The 24,889-nt window shown below is 22.1% G+C and overlaps 1 protein-coding gene across 4 annotated transcripts in view; it reads left to right on the top strand.

Moving 5' to 3' along the window:
* Positions 1 to 253: 253 nt before the first annotated feature.
* LOC129618573 (nitric oxide synthase) overlaps positions 254 to 24,889 on the top strand; it is a 199,967-nt gene continuing 175,331 nt past the window's right edge. For all 4 annotated transcript variants that reach the window (XM_055533403.1, XM_055533406.1, XM_055533404.1 and 1 more), the window contains exon 1: positions 254 to 424. The gene's annotated coding sequence lies outside the window, so the exon portion shown is untranslated. The remainder of the gene's footprint in view (positions 425 to 24,889) is intronic.

Below are 24,889 nucleotides of genomic sequence, written 5' to 3' on the forward strand. Positions count from 1 at the left end.
GATTATTTACCTAATTTGGGCTTTTAAATATTTAATTTTATTTAAAAATTTATTTGATCTACTATTTAATTACTAATTGTAATTGTATATGTTTAATAATAATTTTATTAGAATAATCACACAATATTATATACATAAAGTTAAAAATTTAATTATTAAAAATAAAATTACATTTGAGTGACAATTGAGCTAATTATTCAAATTAAATATTAAAAAATATTGCATTCAAAATATTGAGTAAATTCAATAATATTAAATATTTTGTTGTTGTAATATGAAAAATTATTTTAAAAGTGCATAGTATTAAAAATATTTTATAAATTAATTATATATAATAAAATATAATTTAAAAACAAAATATTGTGAAACTTTTAAAAAAAAATATTATTTATATTGTGGAGCAAGAATAAAGGAACTCTAATTGGTAATTATAATTTTTAATATTTTGATAATTCCAAATAAATTATTAATTTTTTATTATATACTTAATTATTTCCCATGAAATTAAACTAACAGAAATTTAATTAATAATTTTGCTTTTAAAAAAGGAAGGCAATTATTTTGGCCGTAATTTTGCGAAAAGCTTGTTTTCTTTTTGTAAATTTTATAATGCTTTTCGACTATTCGTCCCATTCATTATTTCCTAAAGTTCAAATTTGTATTAAGAGAATTGGCGAATTGTTGAAAGTTAAAGTGTATTCCGTGGTTGTGAACCTGAATTATTAATTTAATGTGTACTATATTTTTAATTTTGATATATGATGTAGGCAGAACGTAGGTGTGTTTTGTAAGAATCAAAACGGAAATCGGAAGAAAATTGACTAGTTTTCAGATTTTATTGGTTTTCTTTTTAAATGTGAATTTATTTTTTATTTAATTTAATATATGGTGAGTGTTAAAAGTACTTTATCAACCATGGTAATCAGAACGTATAAGAAACTTTAGATTTATTCTTAAAACTGTCAAGACCAACTGCTATTATACCTTATAAAAATTTAAAATGTCGGCATAGATACTAAGATTCCTCAAAAATGTTAGAAATTTTACAAAACTTTAAACTAAATAAATAAATTTTTAAAATTTTTGTTTGAATAATCATAAGGGCTTAAGGTATATCTAATGAAGCCAATAGTAAATTCAAAATTATTATTGTTAAAAGAAAAATGAAAATATTTTTAAATTAAGTTTATAGAATTTATATCTTGTATTTATAGATAAATTACAAAATATAATGTTAAGCCAGTATAAATCAATTAAAATAATTTTATTATTTAATATACAGAAATATTAGTAATAGCAAAAATATTAAGTTAAATTTTATACAAAATCTGTATAATACTCTGTAAATTACTATTATAATATTATACTGAATCATTTGTTAATTATCTAATTAAGTTTTATAGAATTTTGTGTACGTGCAATAATGTGCATTTATATAGAAAACATAGAAAATGATTAATGTTAATATTTTTGTTTATTGTTGAATAGGTATGATGATTCTTTTCTCTTTGTTCATTGAGTATTATAAAATTACAAAATTATAATTACTCTGAATATTATTCTAATTATTATTATTATTATAATATCCGATGTTATTATTGGTTTTTAATATTTAAGTAATTATAGTATATATTTTCATTTTATTGTTTAAATTGAATCTTTACAAGTCATTGATTTGTACATGATTGATGTAGATTTAATTTTGATGTTTAAATGATTCGTATATGTAATTTAAATTTTGCTATTATACTATTAGAAATTTGTCAAATTGTATAGATAATAAATAGAATTTGAATGTAATTTTTTATTTATTTTAATTATTAATTAAAATTAAATTAAAATAGAGTTTTGATATTGTCATAAAATTTAAAGTTATTTAAGAATATTAGATCGTTATATAAAAATTTAAGTTATTACTCATTATCACAATATTTTTTAAAATTTCGAATTTTAATTTGAAAAATATTACTCATCAGTTAAAATTTTAAAATAATTAATATTGAAAGTGACTCTATGTATGACTTAATTTTCCAAATGTATAATTAGAATATAATTGTTTTTAAGATTATTTATCAAATTTTAAAAAAATTCTCAATAGCTTAATGATCTGAAAATATAAGACATGAGTGCCACGCTTTTGTATAAATTTGAACAGGTTTCATGCAATTCAAGAGTCACTCCAAGTTACAGACCTAATTAAATGCAATAAGTTCATACTTATATTTTTTTATTATAAAATAATTGTTACAGATTTCTTCTATATGATTTTAAATAATATAATTGCATAGTCTTGACCCTAAATCACTTTATATTCCTATAAAGAGTTCTAATAATTCTATTATTAGCACGTTATGAATTCAAAATAAAATTATGGATAAACGCATATGAGATTCATAATTCTTTGATTTAATTAAATATAAACAATAATCCCATTTTAAGACATCTTGAAATTTAATAAATGAAATTTGTAAAAATTAATTTTATATTTTCTTATTTTTATATTAAAAAAATGCCCAAAATTAAAATTTTCCAATATTTTCTTTTTTATTGCCTTTGTAAATTTTGATTTTTTTTTTGGGGTTCTTAAATTTTTATTCAGATTAATTTTTAAATTTAAAATTTTTTACCTAAAAATCTAATTTTTCTAAAATTTAATATTTTCCTATTTTAATCTATATGCTGCCATTTTAAGCAGATATACATATATCCTTATTGAAGACTTAACTCCTTTTTTTTATAGTTCAATTTCGGCTGTAGAAAATAAAAATAAATTAATTCTTAAAATAAAAAAACAAAATATAATTGAAATCAGTATAATAAAATGAAAAGTAATAATTTTTAATAGATAGTTAAGATTTTCTTTTTATTGAATATAAGGTAAATATTATGAATACTAACAATTCAGTCAAATTTATTAGGTACAGAAGATTTCAGAAACTCTTATGGCACTCACAAATTTTGTAAAAATAAGATTTGAAATTTATTGAAAAACATTACAATGAAAATTAAATTGATAATTTACTTACATTTTATTGTTAACACAATATTTTTAGTAGATTCTGAATGATAGACGTCATTGTGGAGGCAAGAGCAGCTCCTTATGCTTATTAATAATAACTTTGATATGATTAATAGCAGGATATTCGCAAGTTAGTCATAACACTCAATATTATAATCACGCTGATGCTAAATCGTTTTTAAATTTTAAAATTTTTAACATGGAATCGTAAAGGCCCAATCATTTTTAGTACAAATTACAATTAAAATTTGAAACTTCACCAGTTAAAACAAAACCCAATCTGAATATTCAGCCTATAAATTTAAATTTATAATTAATTTAATAGCTCTTAATTTGTAGACCTTTTAAATTTAGTGCTCCTAATAAAGTTTGCTGTTGTATAAACACTAAAGTACAAAACCTTTCTATTTTTAATATTCTTATAGACATAAATCTGAATATAAAAAAATATTAAATTTATTATTTATTTTAACACTCAATTTTATTAATATTTTTTATTCCGTAATGTAGACATCAGTATAAGTGTATGCTTTACCGTTATCGATATTATAGATTTTAACATATTTATCTATATAAATATAAATTATATAACGGTAAAGGGTAATATTTTATATACTTTTCATTTTGGGTCAATCGTACAAAATTTGTCTAAAAAAATATTTTAAATTATCTGAAAAACAAATCTGAAGGTTCCCAAAATTTCGCAGGTGAGTTATTTATGTAAAGTAGAAAAGAAAAATGTAGTAAAAATCTTTATTAAATCTCTTTTATATCTTCAATAAATCTGTATGGTAATAAAATATATTTTTATATAAAACTCAAATTTTTTAAGGTAAATAAATAAAATAGAAAATTTTGTAGGCGCATTATTTTTGAAATATTGAAAATTTTTTAAAGAATGCATATAGTGTAACTTAAGAGCCTTTAGTCTGATTGAATGGCAGTTTGGATTTAGTCACCTATTGCCCAGTGGACTAATTTAAGATACAATACGCAACCCAATCAATTTGACTATATCTTGTTTAATTAAATTAAAGGAATGGATAATAGGAAAATATTAATTATAATTTCATTATTTTTTTTTTTTTGAAACCTTAATTTTACTGTTTTCATATTTAAATCTTCTAACTAATTATCAGTTAGTTGTTATGCTTTCTGAATTCTGAATTAATTATAGAACAATATAAAATTTAGAGATATCAAATTTAAATTAATAACCAAATTGGCCTAAAAAATTTACCATAACTTTGGAAATTATTGAATTGAAATAACCGAATTTTGACCAAAAGCAAAAGAAGCAACTCAAATTCGTTATTAAAATACCAAATTAGACATAAGAAGTTTTTCCATTTGTTAACCACAGAAATATTTTCATTATTCTGATGTTAATCTTATAAGGACTATTTATTGTCTTATTAGGAAAAAAAAAAACATTAATTCAATATTTCTATATCCTGGAACTGATTTTTCAAAATCAAATAGCAAAATAACACAAAAAGCATAAAAACAAAAGCAAAAAAAAAACCTTAAATCTTCAGACCATAAAAATATCCGGCATGTCGATTTTCTTAAGGATTACAAAATCTTGTTAGAAAATACAAAGCAAAAATGTTTTACATACATGTACAAAGAGTAACAAAATAAATTAAGAAACCATACATACTCTTATATAATAAAATTAAAATAGAAAAAAAAATCATAAAATAACAACAAATAAGAAAAATAACAGAATAAATAAGAGAAAAGGATATTCTAACAATGTTGTCATAATGAAAACTTCATGTTTTGATTTTTTGTTTTCTCAAGGAAAATCAAAATTTTTTATATTCATTCAAAATAGGAGAATAAACAACATTTTAACCCTTTATTTTTGATATTATAATTTCTTGATTTTGTGATGATGATTTAAAGTGCTGAATCCTGTCAAGAAAAATATTATGCTTCTTTTTTTTCTGCTTTGCTTTCTTTTCCTTTATTTTATGTAAATATTTTTCTATGGATCCTTGATTTTATTTTCTATTATACTTATTGTTTTTATTCCTTTTCTTTTTTGCATCTTAAATTCATCTTAGTCTATGGGCTCTTCCTGTTTAAGTTTTTAAGTAACTTTTCTATATTGAAATATTTCTTTCTATTTTTATTGTTTTACATATATAAGTGTATATACTTTAGTGTACTTATAGGTTAGGAAAAATTTTTTGAAATCTTGTTCCTTTAGAAAGGATTTTTCTAAAAGAAAACGATTTTTTTTCATATTTTTTTAATATTTTATTGTTTTTCGTTGAATGTACATACATATTATAATACATGTTTAGTTAATGGAAAAAATAGGTGCTTTTATAATTTTATTAAGACGAAATTTGTAGTTGTATAACACCTGTATAACAGTTGTATAACAGTTATAGTTGTATAACACCTTTTACTTCTATTATATATTTATTATTTATATAGTATAGAGAAAGACTGAAAAATTTAATTGTTATAATTAAATTTGATATAGAATACATTAAAGTTTATATAACAATATAATAAAATTAGTATAATATTATAGTTGTTAGGGAAATTTAGTATGAATGGGAAGAATACACATAGATAATGTAAATAAAAAAAAATCCTTTTTAATATAATTACGTATTTTGCTTTTTTGACAAAAAAAGAAACAAAATTTTATTATGTTAATTATAGGTATATAGAAAATTTTATAATGAATAAATACAGATTGACATTAAATTATATTAAACGCGATACTGATTTTTAAAACATGATCTTAATTAAATAAAATTACAAAATGGAAAAAGGAACCTATATTTTAAAAAAATGTTTGTTAGTTTTAATTTTAAGGGTGAAATATAATTAAGAGGAAGTTATGATGATGTTATTAAGAAGGTATATAAGTACTGTTATATTTAGATGGAAATGCTTTAGACATGAAAAATTAATTTTAAAATTAGGAGCTTTTAAAAATTTAATTGATGTATGTGTAGAATATTTCATGCGTAAATTATAGTTTCAGAGTTTACAAGAAATATTTTATATTTTGTTACTTGAATTGGTCTATGCTTAAGTGTATGCTTATAATGGTTTGCAATATTAATTCAATTAATGGGTATAAGAAATACTAAATTCCTAAAATATTAGTATAGAAATTTAATGGTAATCAAAATGTAGTGGTAATTTCACATAAATTTAATGCATTTTCGGCCATTTTATTTAATTGCGAATATCGAATTTTAATTTTGAAAATTTCAAACTAACCATTTAAATTACAGTATTTACGTGTTGAATTATAAAATTTCAAGGTTATTTAAATTGCAAAAATTACCCGAGTAAATCGAGTGGCTTGAGAGAGACAAACTCGTTGATATTACAAGATATTTAATTCTTATTTTTACAAGATTCAATGAATTCTACAATAATTAAATCAAAAAAAATTCAATAAATTGTCTACAAATATAAAATATGACGCTGAAACATCTATAAAATGTGACACTAATTTCTTTAACCCATCCAAATAATTACAAGTCAAATTATTAGAATTCTTTAAAATTACAGTGAAATTAACGTAAAATATTAAAGGAGAATATTTAGAATATTTAGTATAATTTATACTATTTCTTGTTTTGTGCAAGAATTCATCTTAAAAATTTTTAGTCTAAAAATTTTTAGTCTTAAATTTACAGTCTCCTATATATCGTAAATCATTTAAGATCTGAAATATGAGTAATTAAACAGAAATTAACGGAAACAATAATTCTAAAAACTGAAAAAGAGAATAGTAAATTAATGATATAGTAAATTTAAATTTTATAATATTCAATTAATTTAATAGTTAATTCATATAAAATTAAAAACATATAGAATAAGTATAAGCGCTATAAAATTTATTACAGAGTAAAATTTACTGCTTGTCGTGTATATGGGGTGTTTTTTAAAATTATTGTATATGAAGTAAAGTAAAGAATAAAAATTGATAAAATTTTTCTATATTTAGTAAGAAAAACTGGATCATTTAATTATTTTTATCTATTATTTAAAATTGCATACGTGCAGGCGCACACATACTTTAAACTGATAAAATATGCAGTATTAAAATCTAAAATAATTGAGTAAGTATACTTTATATTTTCCATGATAAAATATTTGTAGTTCAGCAATACATTGAAATCACTAGATAAAAAATCGATAGACTTTGTCTATCATTAAAATTTTTTTTATTGGATTACCATTACTCAACTACATAACTATGAAAAACTTCGCAGAAACAAGTGTGAAAAAGAAAAAGTTCGAAAATTTAAAAATTTTATTTGATTATTATTCTCAATTTGAAACAATGAAAACTATTTCGAATTTTAGGAAATGTGATTAACAAGTTTAAGTATGAATAATTTTGTTTAAGTATTATGCAATTTGTTAAAAGAAATTATTTCAAAATTAATTATATAAATTTAAGATAGCTAGTGTTTTAATATTAAGAATTGAATTCCATTAAGGTCTCAATAAAATTATAAAATTATTTTCTACTATTCGTAATCATATTGTATACCTTGGGTACGAATGCATTCAACATTCCAGTAATTACTTAACTTTTTCACTCAAAATCTTTAATTTAAAACTACTAATCGCTCTTAGAAAAACTAAATTAACTCTTATAAAATTCTATAAGTAACCCTGTACATTTTCTATGATACGTATACCTATATATATAATCTTCCATTTATATATAGTTAACTCTGTCATAGATAGTGTTTTTATTATAAATAATATACAATAAATTTAAATTTTTATTGTAATTTAAATTCTTTAAGAGTTTTTAAAATAATACAAAAGTTTTTCTTTGATTATAAGAGAACAATCCTTTTGTTCGGAAAATTTCTTTTGGAATGTATGCCTATTTTTAAACGCGAATATAAAAATGCGTAGGCACAATTTATACGCACAACAGAGTATTGTCTTTTTTATAATATTACAATTTCTTAACTATAGGATATAAAATTAATTAAAATTATGATGGGGTAACACGATTAAAAATTTAAATTCAACTAAAAAAATTTGAAATTCAATATATGATTCTAATTTTATCTTCATTCGGAGTTAAATAATAATAAAGAGCTTACGAAATTGTTATAAATTTCTGCAGTTATTAAAAAACAGACTAAACCGAGTTTTGAAATTTTCTTTGAAATTTGGATTTCTTCTAATAATTAATAAGGATCTTACGTATAACAACTCTTTTAATAAATTTCATTGCATTCTACGATTAAATATCAAAAATTTTTTGTATTGCCTGCATTCGAATCGAATATTCATTAATTGAATACATTTTTCTATAATTTATAACTCTAATTTTAACATTATTTAAATTGGTTTCTTTTTGAATTTCCGTTATTTTAATTATATATAAGTATGTACGTATATGACTTTGTTTCTATTTATTCCTCGTTTATTTTTTCATAATTTTCATATTTATGTGGATTAAGGCACTTTTCAACTCTTCTTTTCATTTTATATAATAAAAAAATAATTTACTTCAAATAAATTAAATCGTATAAATTTAATGTTAATAAAATATAAAATTTGAAATTTAATCCTTTCAAGGATAATAGCAACAATTATCATAGTATAACATAATAAAAGGAATAATAATGACTTATTTATATTTGAAAAATCAAAAGAAGGGAATTCAAATGTTTATAATACTCGTATAATTGAAATGTATGAGTGTTTGTCAATTGGAGCTTATTATGAGTATTTAGCGAGTACAAATATTACGGTATTTTAATATGTATATAAAATGAATTAAAATAGTAGAAAAATTTGAGAATTTTTTTACTATTATATGCAAATAAACATAATATTTGTTATGTATGTATAATATGAGTGCTTTTGGGGTTTTGTTTTTAATATCGCGCGTTGGTTAAATCTACACAATCACAATTCCTTATAGATTATGCCAGTAATTATTATCTTTATTCCCATTGTTGTTTTTTTTTTAAATTTGACTTTAGACAATTTATTTATTTAAATTTTAATGCAAAATTCCTTTATGATTTGCAAATAAATCAGAAAGATAAGAGTTTATACCTTTGTTCCAAATAACCTAACCTTTGTTAAATTATAAATTTTGATAAAATTTGAATTATAATATCAAATTTGCGAAAAATATAATAAACAAAATAAAAAGAAATTTACTCTAAATACTTTAAATGAATTCATATTTTTTGTATTTCTATTGTTTGAATTAATTTTCATGCGATAAGCAAATATTTCCATAAATATTGCTATTTTGTAATAGAAAATGTTACTGTTTTTGTGGTAACAAAATAAATTCAATTCTAGTTGTAGAATTGTGGCACTGTATACATACGATAAATATTGTTATAATAATTGAATAGGCCTGTAAAATATAAAAAAATTTCAGTATTTTTTGAGGAATATTAAAAATAAACAATATTATAATTTTAGAACAGAGAAGAATTAATTTAAATTTAATTTATTAAAATAAATACAAAAATATTTTTTTTAAATTTATTTAATTAAGAAGAATATTTTAGAGAAAATTTTATAAAAATTTGTAAAAATTTCCTAAAAATTTAATTTAATATTTAATAATTTTAAAATTCGAAATAAAATATGAGCAATACATTGAGAGATCTGCAAAAGATATTCCAATAAAATCGACTCTTAATTACAGAAAGTGAAAAAATTTTATAGTCAGAACTATTATACTAGAAACTTATACAGAATTTTGTTTTAATTGTTGTTAAATACATTGTTGAATTGTACTGTTGAATTGGAACAGCGTATTGCGACTGCATATAAGGATCTATTGTACCCCCCTATGATTGCGGAATATGCTCTGTAGCACACGATTCTGATGACGTTGATTAAGGCTAAGAAGCCTTAACCAACTTCACCTTCATGAGAGCAAAGTCCCCCAGTAATTGCTTTATTCTATGAGTGAGAGCATCCCACTATCCCAGAAGATGTACTGAGGTCTCTTCATCCTTTCCACAGAATGTGCAAGTGCCTTCACTTTCCAGATATAGCCTATTAAGGTGATTCCTAAATTTGCTGTGCCCGATAAGATCCCGGTAAAAATTCTCACCTGATTTTTGCCCAACTATATAATCTTCCTAAATCTAAGAATCAGATTAATTTTGGTTTTAAATCTCTTAAATTAAGATAATCCCATGTTTTAAGTTATTATGTAATTGCATAGATATATGATTACTTGTTGTAAGTACTCCTCTCAATGGAAATAAGAATGAGTTGCGTTTCGTTTAAAATGTCAATGTCAATAATTGCCTCACTCAATTTTTGACAAATTTGAATTTAAAAAAATTGTTGTTGAATTATGAATTATATGTCATGTGTGTGAATATATTATTTCTCAGCAAAAAAAATTATATTAATATTTTATATCATTAAAGAGAGTGTAACGAAAAGAGAAAATATATAGAAAAACTCATTACATTTTTACAAAGAAACAAATTTTTAACAGTATAACATTAAGAAGAGCAACACATTTCTTGTAATATAAAGCATATTGTGGCAGGACACTTTGAAATCACATTGAAAATTAATTTAATTTATTAAAAAAATCCTTTAAAAATCTAAATTTTTTTAAAATTCTTTCTTTGAATGCCGCAATAGATCTACTAATAATTTAATTTTAACTACTTAGAGCTAGTACAAACCATTTATTTTTCAATAAAATATTTTAAAATGTTGCAATTTATTGCGAGATTCCTACAGAATTTTTTTTTCTCTCTAACGCTAACAAATATATTTAAAATTAAGAAAGTTTTAAAGAATATCATAAAGAAGAAGAAGAAGCAGAATAACAAAAATAGGGAAATTTTATCATTTCATTTCTTTTCTGGTGTATGTTTCTTATTTTAACCAGTATAACTTCTCTTAAAGTTGTAAAATATTCTTTTTATTTATAAACGTTTATACGATAAAAGTTTCAAAGTTTTGAAGTTCAAAATAAAAAAAAAGTAAAAAAACAATATGAAAATGAAATCTTGTTCTATAAAATTCAAAAGAATTACAATATTAAAATAGTTTTATATTTTTTCGTTTTGTAAAAACTCTTCTCTTCTTTTACAATAACTTTGCTTGAGATATTTAGAACTTCCACTTTTACTTTGTATATAAACTGGCCATAAGTTTTAATCATACATACACAATGGGAAATTTTTTTTCTTTTAATACAAATTTTTTTTATTATTTTATTTTAAAGATTTATTTTTCAAATAATAAAAATATAAAAAAAAAATTGTTTAGTGTATACTAGCTGAATTTGAATTTTAATTTAAAATTTGTTTTCATATTTGTTTTTGGGTTTATGTTTGGATTTTATTCTAAAAAATTTGTTCCTATATTCACAATAATTTAGTATAACAAAGGCAGTTTTTTTCCTGAATAATTTACTTTTGTTACATATTGTTACGAGTATATAATAATTTAGTAACCATATATTTATAGGTGTATGCCACACCATAATATATGTACACTATTAAATATGTGTAGTATGAGATTGTAGATTGAGAATATTATGTTTGTGTTGAATGTTAACTGGTATGTAGGTGAAAATTTTTAATTGGAAATTTTTAAACAATATTGTACACATTAAAATATTTCAATGTTAATCTGATTTTGTTTAAATAAAAATATTTTCTGATAGAACAAAATTAGATTTTTTTGGTTAATTCAAAAGTTTTGGTGTATTATGTTTTATTTTTATTATATTGTGGTTGGGATTTCTGCTTTTTGAAAAATTTTGGGTACCACAATGATGACAAGAATATTATGGAAACAGAAGTTTATTTTTGTAAAAAATTTGATTATGTTAAGTTTTTTTTAAAAAAATTTATTAAAATAAATTAAAATGAAAAATAATGAAAATTTTTAAGGTCCTTGCTTAACGTAATTCTAATTTCGCAAAACAATATAATAATTACATACAAAATATTGTGAGTTTTTATATTTATTAATTATAGTTCAGAAATTGTAATTGTATTCTACAACTTTCTGAACTATAATTAATATTCTTTTGGTATTCTCAACAAATCGTCATATATTTAACTAGCAGCTAACTTTTTCCAAGTTATTGAAATTTGTATTATTGGAAGAATATTATAATTTTAGGATTTCAAAAAGACCTTAAAAAATCATGGTGGAAAGTAGAAAAATATTCAAATATTTTGATTATTTCTAATAAAAATTTAATAGAATTTCAAATAAGTCAAGGTCCTATATATTATACATTTTTTTTTCCAAAGTTCTATTCACTTTTCCGTACAATGTTCTATTTTTAGATCAGAATTTTTAAAATAATAAAATTTATTTGATTAAGTATAGGAAATTATTTTAATTTTAAGTAGGATTTATATGATTTTAAGCAAGTCAATTTTTCGGTATATTAAATTTTAAAAGTTATATTAAATGGCATGTGGTATATTGCCCTCTATAAATTTTCATACCGTCTCGTATACATTTATAAATGCGTACACAAAGTTATTAAATTAAATATTTTAAATTAAAATAACAGTATATGTAAATAATATTTGTAATTTAATTTTTTTTTAAACATAAAAAAATAAAGTTGATTTTATTAAAAAAAAAACAAAATTGTAAAAAAAAAAAAATTCCCAACTTTTATTTGGGGTATGTTCAATTAACATCTACTTATGTGTACATATAACAGATTTGAATCAAATCAATTTGTTCAGATATACCAAAGGTAGACAGTGACGGATTGTATTTGAAAACAATTTGATTATTTATATAGCTAGTTAATTTAAGTATTCACAATAGCTAATTTGTCTTTTTTCGGAATATTTGATTGACATCAGTATTTTTTAAAAATTTCTAAAATATTTTATCTTTAATTTTGAATTATCGCACCGTCATTCGATTCTTCTTTGTCCATTATAATTTTTTATAGTAATGGACGCCTTCTTTGCAATAATTAGGTACACATATCTTAGACTATTATTAATGTAAAATTTAGACGAACCGCTTTTATGCATACAAACAAATACTCGTAAATACAAACTTTTCATGATTGAGTATGCATTCACAAAAGACAACTTTTAGAAAGAAAAATTTTACCTATATGTTTCAATATCTGGTCATTCTGACATGATTGCTAAAAGGTTTTGTCAGATATCTGAAGAAAAAATAATTCCGAAAAATGTTCGGAATAAATCCGAAAAAATTCGGAAACAATTCCGAAAAAATCCTGAACAAAATTCTTTGGATCCAAAAAAAAATATCCTAATTTTTAATAACGTCTAAAAACCAACCTTTATTTAAGGTTGGCTTTTAGACGTTATTAAAAATTAGGATTACATGTCGCTATTTACTTTGAATACTGATCGGCTTAATTTTTGGCCTAGTATACTTGTTGTCGGTAGTGTGTGGAAGGTGCATGCGACATCTCTTCTCTATCTACACTTAATAAATCCAGCTCTGTTTTTGCACAATATAAACTTGTATAACATTATAAGAAATTGCGAAAAACGTGATTTATTTTTGATTTTTTCTTTTTTTTTTTCTCTTTGTGCAACTCCTTTTTTCCAATTTATTTCTTATTATATTGTTTATTGTAAGGCTGTCTGGGTCTCTTAAATATTATGAACATTTCATACATATACAATTGATCAAAAACAGAAAAAAGGAAAGTAAAAATAAAAAAAAAAAAATTTAAAAAAGAAAACTGAAAATTCTTGTTTCATTGCATATTTCTTATATATGAGATTGTAGGTTATTCAAGTACTTTTAAATAAATAAATCAAGAGTAACGTAGCTATATAAATAAAAAAAAAAAAATAAAATAAAATTTTATAAAAAAATATAAGACCTAAAATGTGATCCACCTACATAAATTCCAACAATTTGTTTTTTAACTTACTTTAAGATTCACAATTTTCTTTAAAAAAATGAGAAAAAAAAAGAGAAAATAAAATGAACGTCAAAGATGAAAAACCTTTTTTTTTTTTGAATTTCATTTCGTTTTACGTAAATATTTTTTATTCATCACTATTTCTTTTCCAATACTCGCCCGCTCTTTTAAAATTCTTCTAAAAGATTTTCATTTTCTTTTTTAACATTACATACAACACAAGCATAACAAGTTTTCTGTAGGTATATTTGAGATAAAGAAAATATTTAAGAGTTTTCTTTTAAGACGGAAAGAAACAGAGGCATTTTTAAAACAAGATTTTTATAATAATTTTTACTTTTGTGCAATTAAGTTGATGAAGCATTAAATACACGATAGAATGATTAATCAAAACCTACAAACGATTGCAAATACAAGCAAAAACACTATACGTTCCTCTAATCAAGAAAATTTTTGGAATCACTTTGATGATCTTATGTTGAAATTGAATTCAATGTAAAATTTTTTTTTTCCTAATTTTTTTTTTTTATGAAAACTAGTTTTTTGAACTTTAATGTCAGCATAGGCGTTAGGCATATCTACTTGAATATTTTTATATTTACAATTTATTTTCAGACAAAAAAATCACAACTAGAAATTTACAGGAAAAATCTGGAGCACATATGAAATTTCAATGCTAATAAATTAAAAAAAAAAAATAATTTTTTCTTATTTTATTTTTTATTTTATTTCTCGATAAGAGCACCGTATAGATGAAGAACGACGAAGTGGAAAAACAAAACACATTTTTCACATTATTTTTAAAAATTGTTTTCTTGTTTTTTTTTTTTTGGTTTTTCCTAAACTGATTGCATGAAAAGAAAAGATAAAAGAGAAACAGAGTGAGAGAAACAAAAATTTCTGCACACCTTTGCATTTTTGTCTCATGAATTTTGTTTTTCTTGTTTTTTTTTTTGTTTTTCCTTATGTATCAACTTTTCTCTTTTTTCGGTAATCTCTTGAGGACCATTAAAAAAGCATATGTTATTTGTTAAATTTCATTTTTTCATTTTTGGTTTTTGTTTTATAAATATTTTGTTGCTGGTAAGGGGTGATCATTAGAAGAGACTGTTGTTTTGTCATCGGAAGAGATTGTTTTGTAAGATTTTTTTCAATAATAATTGGAATAATAACAGCAGTAGGATATTCAACTTGAATTTTCAGAAAGAAACTTCAGTTTTCGAAGTCATTAAATTTTAGTGAGGAGTGACCAGCCTCCCTTATTTTTTATTTTTTTATATTAAATGTTAAAGATTATTGATACTTTTTATTGTTGTTGCGATATTTAATATTAAATATTTTGGATATATGGGCAATTACCTTTATATTACTTTTATATTTTATGGTATTGCATGTTAAGTTATGTAGTATTAAGTATAATTTTTATAGTGACCAGACCTCGGATTAGAATCCAGGACCATTCTATTAAAGGGTCAGTGTCAAAACTACTGCACAATCAGATCAGGCTAGGTTTTTCAACGCACAATGGGGGAAATTTACTATTAACTTGTGCAATACTACAAAATTTATTGTTAAAGAAATGTAAATTGAAATGCAATTACTCTAATTCCGTGTATTTCCGTGTAGTATTGATAAAGTTTAGATAAGATGTAGAGCTGTATGTTGTCAAGTTGTTCAGGATTTGATTTAAATTTTCCGAAACAGGTTTCAAAGTCATGGTTGTAATTTCTCATTTGAATAATATTATAGAAGATTTTTCTTTTACAATTAATGTATGATCTTTCTAAGTGGATCAACAATATTAAAAATGGATCAGAATTATGGAATTCCGTTCAATTTAAATTAATATTTTTCACGATAGGTAATTTACGTATTATACTTAGCGTGTAAGGATTTTGATAAAGTATATTTGAAATCAACATTATTCGACTCCAAAGTTTTATAAATATTTCGCGAATTTGAATTATACGCTAAACTAACTCCTGATCTTTTCACATTATTTTGCTGGTTATGAACCTACATTAAATTAAAATATGAGATTGCCCTTGCTCTGCTTTCAACGTTTTAAAGAAGTAAAAGTTTTCCAAAAATTTTTATTTTCTTTTATTATTCTTTTAATGTTTTGTTTAGTTTTCGTTTTTGTCGAAGCAACGTTAGCATGTTTACAACTTGTTCATGTAATTTTTCTTCTTTAACCTTAAAAGTATATAGTTAAAAAAAAAGAAAAATACTAAAAATCCTTTTAAACTCGACAATTTTTTTTTTTTGTATAAAAGTTAGTCGATTTTTTTTTAACCATTATTTTTTATCCTTCATTTAATCAAATGAACGTTAAAAAATGATAATCAATATAAGAAATGTATAAATGCATAGTTATAGTTATATTGATAAATGATAACTATTATTAGAATTTACAATTTTTTGGAAAATAAAAATATACAAATTAGTTTATAGAAATTTCAGTATGAAAAAACTTTTTTTTTTTTAAAAAAATTTGCAAAAATTTTGGTTTTGAGTTTAGTATAAACTTTTTTTTAAATTTATTAATATTTTTATTTGAAGATGAAAATCTTGGGATTTAAAATTTTTTATTTGAAATATGAAATTTTCAATCTTGAAATTTTGTAAATTGATTTTTAAGTACTTATATTAAAAGTTTGAATTGCTTATACTAATATGTTACAGTATTCATACTAATTTGAAAAATTTTATAACTCATATGTGAATAGTTTAAAGTTAATATGAGTCTTAGAATTACATAATATTTCTTAAGTTTATGCTGACTTATTTTATAGTGACGTGATTTTCAAGTTCATTTTAAAATATTCTAAAAACTTTAGAAATTCGAGATTTATTATTTAATGATAACTGACCAATGGTGTATAGTTGTCCTTTAACGGAAGAATCCCGAGCGCAAACCCCGGTCAGGTCACAATAAAAATTATATTTAATATTACATAGCTGAATATACAATATACTTGGAAAATAAAATTAATATAAAAGTAATTTTCATATATCTGCCCATAATATTCGATGTTGGACCAAGAACAATAAACAATAAATATCAATAACCTTAAATATTTAATATAAAATAAAAAACTACGGCAGCCTATAGTAAGTCAAGCATCTTGCTGAAACCCAAATGATACAATAAAACTGAGCACGGCTATTTATAGTATGATGCACCATGGTAATTGTGTCATAAACTGGTTGAACATCTTCAATAAAAGTCACTATAATATATAAACTACTTTAATCTGCACTTCTCTTTCAACTTGAGTTTTATTTTTATGTGGTAATCCCTTGAAGTACGTGAATCTAATAACCATTTTTCGTTTAAATTATGAAGAATTACGATATTTATGAGCTATATGTTTGCCTGAATTACTAAAATTTGATCTCATATACTAAAATTCAACTGTTAATTTGCAACAGTTGAATTTTATACTAATGATTTAATAATTGAATTTGTTGTTTACTTACTTTGTAGTAAAATTCGGATTGTATTTAGTTTATCCCTCTTCGGAATACTTTCTTAACTTGATCCCATTGTCAATTCTTCGTTTTCTAACTCCGCTTTTGCAGATCTGCCCCAAGTATTTCTGGGGTGACAGGGATTTCTTGATTTTTGTGGATTCGAGTGATGTTACTTATAGGTTTCCTTAGAGTGCGTCCGTTTTTCCTTCGTAGTTCCTCATCGATATGTTCGGCCAGAATATTGGGCATATGATTCTGAGGCATCTGTTGATTAGGAGCCGATATATATGTACTTAACTCATTATATTATTATATACTTTTTACATATTACACATAGCACATAGCAGATTAGTCACTCAAATTCACAATGGTAATCAAATATTGAAGTAAAATCAAAATTTATATATATTAATAATATTAATCTATTCATTCTGAATCTGTTCGAGCGTAATGACTTACGATCGATCCCTTGAGCAATTTATAAAAATAAGATTTTAGAAAAAATAAATGTTCTCTAAGAACTTATTAATTACTCGAAATATAATATTTTTCGTTTTTTTTTTGTTTTTTAATAAGGGAGGTCATGTGATGGTATCAAAATTCGGGTATTGAGTTTTCGGTAGGAACGTACTTTCGAGTGGTAGGGAAACATAAACAAACTATTTTTAGAAGCAGGTCGGTCTGTCCGTCTGTCGCAAACCAAACTAGGGGTCGGTTTTACATTTCTTATCATATTAGCGGGACATATTTCTCAAAATTTAACTTTTGAGTCCTTTTTAATATCGAAATTAACTATAACGGACTTTTAAGGGAATTCGGATCGGACAAAACGAAAGTCTGTTAAGAGTCAAATTTACATTTTTCCAGGTATATTAACTAAAAACTTTTTAACTTCCATAAAATTAGAAAGAAGTATTTAAAAATTATTTTCATAATTTTTCGGCAAATTATACAATGCACATTGTATTCGGTTATGTGCTAACCTAATCAGTTTATTTTTCGTATTTCTTTTAAATTTCTAGAATAATTTTTGGTTTTTGTTAAACAAAAAAAAATCAATCCATATACTAAAATTATTTTTTGATTCCCAATATGCAAATTTAAAGAAATTTTGAATAAAAGAAAAATTTTTCTTCCTATATTGTACAAGAATTGCTATGCATTAGAAAAAAAAAGATTTAAGAATCTACAAGGAATTTAAAATAAAAAAGTTAATTTTGCAGAAATTTTTTATATGAAAAGGAATTTCTAAAATATTTTTTTTTATTCATTTTTATTTTTTTTTTAAGGATATACAAGTAAAAATAAAGGAAGTTGCTCTCAAATTCATTGTAAATTCTTATAAAATTCTTGTATAGTATGTGTGTGTACAGATATTTGAACATTGTATATGAACAATTTGTGCATATTTTTAGTTAGAAAATATTGCAAAAAGATTGAGATTTTGTTGTTATACTTGACATGGGTTCGTATACATTATACAACCAGATCTCAATCAATTTCATTTTTGTATTATTGATGAATGAAAATTTTCTTTTTTGTATTGGAATTCTTTTGTTATTTTTCTCTGTGCGTTTTTTTACCAATTCTATTTATATATGACTTGCATTTTTTTCAAAAAATTTAAGGACAACATATTTTATTTTGTTTTTTTATTCGAATTTTTGTTAAGAACGTGATGAAATTCTTATGGTTCATTTTAAATACAAATATTAGAATTTCAGAATTTTACTTCCATATTCCTTAAATTAACTTGTATATATAATGTTATCACTCGTATATCCTTTTGAATGAATACGTTTTTGTTTTTCTATTATTTATATGGATTTGAAATAATAAAAGTAATAAAGAAATAAAATATAATGTGATGCTTTTAATGTTGACATTATAAAAATTTTTTGTGTTTCTCTTGGAAATATTAAAGGAGGAAAAGTAATAAAATGCTTTTTTGGTTATTTTATTCAAAAAAAAAAAAATGAGGAGCTACACATTTCGTTTTTGAATACTGTATTGGGAATTTCTTAAGTTTATTAAAGATTTAATCGAAAATTTTTCGTTTTCAATAAGATAATTGAAGTTAAACGTGTTAGCATTAAGGAAGTACTTACATACACTTAGGTTAGAGTAATTTTATAATGAATTTTTAAATAAATATTTAATTTAATTTATTTGATTTTTAGAAAGGAATTGGTTGTGGATTATGTAAAGAGCTTCTTATGAATTTAAAAAATTCAAGTTATATATCAGCTAATACGAAGAGCACATTTCATAAGAAGATATTTCGATCTATTTGAGAGAGTGGGATGCTTTTAGTAGTAAGTATAGTAATCAACTGAATTTTCATATATAATCAATTGAGCGCAATTGACAAATTCATCCAGAGTATTTTTTGTGCGACGAAATTATCAATGATGGCTTCATAGATTAGTGTTGCTTTTCACATCCTGTTCTTTTAATAATCTTGGTTCAATAAAACGATTCGTTTATCTAATATTTTCAAATAAATAAAAAATTTAAGTGAAATTAAAAAACTAAAAATGAAAATATGTTTGCCTGTTCTTATTCTTAATTCTATATATCCATCTGCTCGCCCGTCCACCTGTTTATTTATTTATCTACCTATTCATTTGCACGACTACTAAATTAATTAGTGATTCAATTATGTTTTTAAAAAAAATTCTTTTATAAACATTATATACTTTATAATATATTATATTTTCTCCCTAAAAATATGCAATATTTTACAAAGTTTAGTAATACAATTATGTATTTTTTTAAAAGAACATTAATTAGTTCATTTTTTTAAATCTGCAAAGTTAAAGCTGCAATTTTTTTTTTGTTGATTTGTTCTTGTAATGTTCCACTCCGTTACGAACTAATAATTAAATTTAATTGTTTAATATTAAATTATACACAATTTTGTACATATAATATACTCACATGTAATTGGTTGAAGTTCTCATTATGACCTTTGGGTTTGTAAATGTCTACAACATAATTGATATATCAAATTTAATCTGTCTTATTTTTTGTTTTTGTAAATCTTTATAAGAAATTAGTAAATTAGAAGTCATTATCTTTTTGTGTAACTATATAAATGCTATAGACGCCAAGTGATAATGATAAAATAAATATAAAAATTTTACAAAGTTTTTATATAAATCTGGGGTTAAAAATCTTATCTATATTAAATACATGTGCCAATCAATGTAAAATTTTTTTATTTTTGTTATTGGTGTTAGGGTTTTTATTCAGGTGCTTTTTTTTCCTCTGGCCATTGGTCTGTATAGGGCCATTGAAGATTTCAAATAAAAAGAATTTATTTTGAATTTTTTTTTTTGAAATAAAAAAATATTGTGATCGGTGACAAAGATAATGTGGAAATCAAAGGACACAAGCACACAAAAGGTAAAAAAATTTATAGAAATATTGTTGATAAGCTTATAGACAGACTAAAGGATGAACTTGACTTTTAAAGCTAATCGTTTTTGTAATTACATGTAAATTTATGCTTTTACATATTAGACGATTTGATTAAATATACTGTAGAGAATTACAAATTTTATTATAAATAAAGATAATGAATTTTTTTGGGTATGTTAGTTAAAAATTTTTACAATCTTGTATTACAAGGAAATGTATATACGGAGGGTCTGGATACAGATTATATTTCTGGACTGGAATATTTACTTCCTTCTATCATAGAAATGCCATAACCAGAAAACAGCGATTTTGCGATTGAATAACATCTTCCTCCTTAGGGGCGATATAACATACTTTATTTCTTGCGAAAATTATTTCAAAAGAAAAATTTTTGGAATTACTTAATAACATTTTGACAATCTAAAATTTTTATGATTTCAATAATAAATATTTAATTTAATATTATATTTTTATGTATACATATGAAAACGTACATTAAATTGCTGATAATAAAATAATTATCGATTTTATTATTAAATTAACGATTTCCATTATGGATTTATGAGAGCAAATACAACTTATAGTTAATTGACTAATTATACAAGAGGAAGCACACAATTTACTATACAATTTAATGAAATTTTTCATTATATATTAAAAATATAATACTATTATTATAATTTTATGATTCCATAAAAGAAAAACTAAACAAAATTTAATCACATTATTCTGAAAATGATCGAAATTTAATTACACTTTTTTGATGTTCTTTAGAAAATGTGAATTAACAATTAAATTTTAATTTTACAGATTCGCTTTTTGAAATTCAAGAAATTAAATTTTTAATTGAATATTAAAAATCAATGGTTCAAAAGTTTTAATTTTTGATTTACTTTCTCTTTTAATGGCGACATTAAATTAAATTATAGATTTTTTTTTTCGGGGAAAATTTTATGAATATCACTTAAAAATTAATAGAATTATAAAATTTTTTGTTATATTGCTATTTAATAGTGTTGTTTCAAATTAATGGGCTCATTAATATCATTTATAGGCCTAAGTTTTAAAAAAAAGTTTAGTTGAATTTTATAAAATGCTTCTATAATATGAAAGCATTTACAAATTAGGCATAACTTAAAAAAAAAATGTCCTTATTTTAACATCTTTTAGTGATTGAATTATATTCAATTATTGAGTTGATAAAACAATCTTTAAATCTAAAATATTCTGTAATAATAATCTAGAATCTTATTGATTTATAACTTAAACTTTTAATAATCTGAATAACATTTTATATTCAATCGATTTATTGTATTGAATTTATTACTTTATAGGCATATTTAAATGTAAGAAAGTCCTTTTTCCGCTTGTAGTTGTGATAATTTTTCTTTCCTGTTAACAGTTTCATTTTCATAAAACAATTTTATTGATAAATAAAAATTTAATAGAATTTTATAAGAATGAAAATATGATAAAAAATTATAAGGACATCAGCCGGATTTAATGCAATAAAACTTGAACATTAGTTTTGAATACTTACTAGCATGAATGTATGGAATAGAATTACAAAATACCAAATATTTATATATTTATCTAAAGCTCAGTTATATGAATTTAATAAAATTACAAAACAGTTTTAAATTTTTGAATATTTGGGGCAGAGTTACGGCTTATTTAATGTTTTTGATATAAGTCTAACCTGATATGATTTTAAAACCGAATATTACCGTAATATGGAATTCAAATGGTTTCAGAATTGGGGGGTATTTTGTTTGGCTATATTACATAAATTTTCTTCAGTTAAATCCAATTTTATTGAATAAGTCTTTATTAATTTTCATTTATTATCGATTTTTTTTTGAGTTTCTTAAGAAAATTTTCAATATTTTCTCATACTGTTCCAGCAAAAATTATAAATTAATTCAATTTGAATTAAATATAAATATTTTCAATATATTTTATATTTATATTCTAGTATTGAATCAAGTATAACATTTTAATAATAATGATTTCAAAATTGCATTATGGTTAAAGTACACAAGAATTTTTACGTATTTAAAAAAATTTTTAATAGGTCATCAGGGAGATTATACTGCGTCAATTCCAATCATATTGAATGGTTAAATTCAATTGAAATTTGTTATGGTAAATTTATGATGCTATAGAAATTCATGATGAAAACCATTATTATTTTTATTTTAATAATTTTCTATTACGATTTAATAAATAACATTTAAAAGCAAATACAATATCAATAAAATGTTCTACGCATATAAAACGCGTATTTAATAAAACAATATAAAATTTTTAAAAATTATTATAGTTCTATATGGTCTGATAGCAGACATTGCAAATTAAATTGCTATTTAAACAAATAAATATACAATAGAATAGTGTTTTAATAAATTTATAATAGTTTAAGAACTTATATATACCTACATAATGTACCTAAACACATTCATATTTATAATAACTTAAATGTTAAATGAATGGGTAAATGAATGTGTTATGATTTGATAATAACAATGTAAAATATAAGAAGGAATGTGAAATTGGTAACAACTGCTAAAATTTTTATTGTTTTGCTTAATTTAAGTATGTATGCGTATATACTGAAAAAAAAAAATTTTCAATTCAGCATATTTATTTGCGGAAAATAATATGAAAATACTGTCGCAACACTAATTTGAAAATTTTGAAAATGTAAGGAAAATTTAAAAACAAATCAATTATTTTTCTTATATATCGAAAAAATTTTGGTCTGTTTGATTGCATTTTAATTGAATTTGATTAAAATATATAAAAATTTTGAAATTTTACAAAGAATTTGATATCCATATAGAAAATTTTTATTTTAGTAATAAGATTATTGCTATTATAAGCCGTTTTCTGAAAGTATATTAAAATTTGACTATAGAAATCAAATAATTTTGATTCAAAAACACTAAATTGCATTGAGAATTACAATATATTTCTGAAAAATACAAAAATTTTCTAGAATATTCATTGTCCATTCTTTCATACATAGTTCGAATCCCAATATCGTACTTATATTTATAAATAAATTTATCGTGTTTTTTAATATATAGGACTAAAATTTTAATAATATGAAAAAACTCTATTAGAAATATTCTCATTTCAATAATATAAAAAAAATATAGCGCACATATGCAAATTATTTTAAAATTAAACGAAAATTTTATAAGCAGAAATAATGTTATGTTAATTAATGCGCACTGAATGACAAAAAAATATTTTGACGTCGAATTTGTTATACTAAAATTTTTCGTTTTCAATCTCATAAATTTTTATATTATTGCTTTTGTTTTAATAAATTTGTTTTTAATAAAATTTATTATTTTAAAAAAATGCGCAATGTTTTATAATAAATGAATAACATAAAAATAAATTACTGCAAAAAAAATTTTTTTAATTCAAATTAAATTTGAATTTTAATTCTGTTTACCATCTAGTCCACTAGGTGTTTAAAATTTCCAAAAAAAAAAATTAACTCACAAACATTATTTTTTAAAAAATGATTTATCATAATTTTTTCGCCAATTTTTTATTGATTGCAGATCAGTCATTATATGAAGGCCGAATGATTATTCTATATATTTTTAAATTTTTTTTTTATTAATTTAAATAATAAATTATTTTAGTGTTTAACATAAAATTTTTTCAAAAAACATAAATTAACAATTTATATCTGTGATTCCGAAAGGAATCCGTGTATCTATATGGTTGGAAATATTAAATTTCTCTCAATTAAAATTTCTTCAATTTGTTTCAAAGCGAAGGTTTTGAATACATTGATATATGCAAAATATTACTCCCCCATATAAATTGTGCATATATTGAGAATTAAATAAAAAATTTTCATTGCACATAATAAAATCAATTCATAAATAATATTGTATGTGGTACACATTTAAAATTTTATAAACATCGAAAAGTCTTTAAATATTTATAAGTAAAACATTTTCCATATACATATGAAAAATCGAACAAGCAAACTTATATACAAATATGTACATTAATTTTTATTTACATACTTT

This window comes from Condylostylus longicornis, unplaced genomic scaffold (genome assembly GCF_029603195.1).
Source record: "Condylostylus longicornis isolate FDR11 unplaced genomic scaffold, ASM2960319v2 ptg000009l, whole genome shotgun sequence".
Classification (NCBI taxonomy): Eukaryota; Metazoa; Arthropoda; class Insecta; order Diptera; family Dolichopodidae; genus Condylostylus; species Condylostylus longicornis.